The 3287-nt window shown below is 41.1% G+C and overlaps 1 non-coding gene across 1 annotated transcript; it reads left to right on the forward strand.

Annotated features, from left to right (window-relative positions):
* Positions 1–2842: 2842 nt before the first annotated feature.
* Positions 2843–2949, forward strand: LOC122446896. Its single transcript, XR_006271051.1, has one exon. It is a non-coding gene; the product is annotated as a U6 spliceosomal RNA (small nuclear RNA).
* The last annotated feature ends 338 nt before the right edge of the window (positions 2950–3287 follow it).

Here is a 3287-nt window from a genome sequence, read left to right on the forward strand (position 1 = left end):
CATATTGAGTGCAGCACTTTCACAGCATCATCTTTTAGGATTTGAAATAGCTCAACTGGAATTCCATCACCTCCACTAGCTTTGTTCGTGGTGATGCTTCCTAAGGCCCACTTGACTTCACAATCCAGGATGTCTGGCTCTAGGTGAGTGATCACACCATCGTGATTATCTGGGTCATGAAGATTTTTTTCGTACAGTCTTTCTGTATATTCTTGCCACCTCTTCTTAATATCTTCTGCTTCTGTTAGGTCCCTGCCGTTTCTGTCCTTTATTGGGCCCATCTTTGCATGAAATGTTCCCTTGGTATCTCTAATTTTCTTGAAGAGATCTCTGGTCTTTCCCATTCTATTATTTTCCTTTATTTCTTTGCAATGATCACTGAGGAAGGCTTTCTTATCTCTCCTTGCTATTCTTTGGAACTCTGCATTCAAATGGGTATACCTTTCTTTTCTCCTTTGCTTTTTGCTTCTCTTCTTTTCACAGCTATTTGTAAGGCCTCCTCAGACAGCCATTTTGCTTTTTTGCATTTCTTTTTCTTGGGGAAAAAGAAATTTTCCCCTGTCAAAAGAAATTTATCCCTGTCTCTTGTACAATGTCATGAACCTCCACCCATAGTTCATCAGGCACTCTGTCTATCAGATCTAGTCCCTTAAATCTATTTCTCACTTCCACTGTATAATCATAAAGGATTTGATTTAGGTCATACCTGAATGGTCTAGTGGTTTTCTCCACTTTCTTCAATTTAAGTCTGAATTTGGCAATAAGGAGTTCATGATCTGAGCCACAGTCCAGCCCCAGGTCTTGTTTTTGCTGACTTATAGAGCTCCTCATCCTGGCTGCAAAGAATTAATCAAGTTGTTTCAGTGTTGGCCATCTGGTGATGTCCATGTTATAGAGTCTTCTTTTCTGTTTGTGGAAAGAGGGTGTTTGCTATGATCAGTGTGTTCCCTTGGCAAAACTCTATTAGCCTTTGCCCCACTTCATTCTGTACTCCAAGGCCAAATTTGCCTGTTACTCCAGGTGTTTCTTGACTTCCTACTTTTGCATTCCAGTCCCCTATAATGAAAAGGACATCTTTTGTGGGTGTTAATTCTAGAAAGTCTTGTAGGTCTTCATAGAACTGTTCAACTTTGGCTTCTTCAGCATTACTGGTCGGGGCATAGACTTGGATTACTGTGATATTGAATGGTTTGCCTTGGAAACGAACAGAGATCATTCTGTTGTTTTTGAGATTGCATCCAAGTACTGCATTTTGGACTCGTTTGTTGACTATGATGGTTATTCCATCTCTTCTAAGGGATTCCTACCCACAGTAGTAGATATAATGGTCATCTGAGTTAAATTCACCCATTCCAGTCCATTTTAGTTTGCTGATTCCAAGAATGTCAACGTTCACTCTTGCCATCTCCTGTTTGACCACTTCCAATTTGCCTTGATTCATGGACCTAACATTCTAGCTTCCTAGGCAATATTGCTCGGACCTTGCTTCTATCACCAGTCACATCCACAACTGGGTGTTGTTTATGCTTTGGCTCCATCCCTTCATTCTTTTTGGAGTTATTTCTCCACTGATCTCCAGTAGCATATTGGGTACCTACCCACCTGGGGAGTTCATATTTCAGTGTCCTATCATTTTGCCTTTTCATACTGTTCATGGGGTTCTCAAGGCAAGAATACTGAAGTGCTTTGCCATTCCCTTCTCCAGTGGACCACATTTTGTCAGAATTCTCCACCATGACCCGTCCGTCTTGGGTGGCCCTTCATGGCATGGCTCATAGTTTCATTGAGTTAGACAAGGCTGTGGTCCATGTGATCAGATTGGTTAGTTTTCTGTGATTGTGGTTTCAGTCTGTCTGCCCTCTGATGCCCTCTCTCAGCACCTACTATCTTAGTGGGGTTTCTCTTACCTTGGGCTTGGGGTATCTCTTCACAGCTGCTCCAGGAAAACACAGCTGCTGCTCCTTACCTTGGACGTGGGGTTTCTCATCTCGGCCGCTCACCACTATGCTTAAATCTTAAGGTAAGCCTTTTTTTTTTTTTTTTTTACCATTTGCAAGCAGGATTTATTCACTGCTACAAAAAAAAATAATAAATAATAATAACCTAACCTGAACTGGAGCTGAGGCTGCTGTAGGTTGCAAAGGTAACTCATAAACTCAAATTCAAAACAGTTTTATGGTTCATATTGATTGATTTTTAAATATTGTTCACTTGAACTTCTAAAATAAATTTACACTGCTAAACTGTCCTTTCTATCTACATAACAGATGTAAGTTATCCCAATAAAATTACCTTTGAAAAAAGACTAAAAGCCTCCTAAGAAATTTCTAACAACAATAATTTGGGGGGATAAGTATGTCCCAAACAGTGCATAGGATATTTTTTAGTATTTTTTAAAATATTTTTGGTAATTTTAGTGTTGTTTATCTGAAATTCATTTATCTGGGCATTTTATATTTTACCTGGCAACTCTACCCCAAATCCAAAGTGACTGACTCACCATGTTGGGATATTTGTTCAGCTTGGTGTGATTTGGTCTGGTGTTATTAATTCTGGTTTAGGTTTTGTTTTTTATTGGCTTCCCTGCCATATCTCTTACCTGGGGCAGTCCTCAGCTTTCTCAAACGAGTGAGATGACTAACAGCCATCATTCCGCCCACCTTTCAAAGGGTGCAGACATCAGAAGATGATAAGAGGGAAGAAACCTGGACGCGGAGCCACCAAGAGGTGACTCTCTGAATGAAGACAAAGTGGGGAGAGCCGTGGGCTTCTTAGGGGAGCCATTTCCCCTTCTTTGATGGGAACCCTGCGACATGAGCCCTCTGTTTAAAGGACCATGCTGGTGCTCTCTTCCCCAGCACACATACCAACACTGGAATGACACAGCGAAGGTTAGCAAAGCCCCTGAGCAAGGATGACATGCAAATCTGTGAAGTTACCAAAGGGGAAAGAAGTGGGGGGGATAAATTAGGAGTTTAGGATTAACAGATACACACTGCTGTATATAAAATAGATAATCAACAAGGAGTTACTATATAACATAGGGAACACTGCTCAATATTTGTAATAACCTACAGGGAAAAGAATCTGAAATAGAATATATATGTGTGTGTGTGTGTATATGTATATATATATATGTATGCATGTGCCTGCTAAGTCATGTCTGACTCTGCTGCCCTATGGACTGTAGCCCGCCAGGCTCCTCTGTCCATGGGATTCTCCAGACAAGAATACTGGAGTGGGTTGCCATTTCCTCCTCCAAGGGACATTCCCAACCCAGGGATCGA

The sequence above is a fragment of the Cervus canadensis genome, chromosome 8, assembly GCF_019320065.1.
Source record: "Cervus canadensis isolate Bull #8, Minnesota chromosome 8, ASM1932006v1, whole genome shotgun sequence".
Classification (NCBI taxonomy): Eukaryota; Metazoa; Chordata; class Mammalia; order Artiodactyla; family Cervidae; genus Cervus; species Cervus canadensis.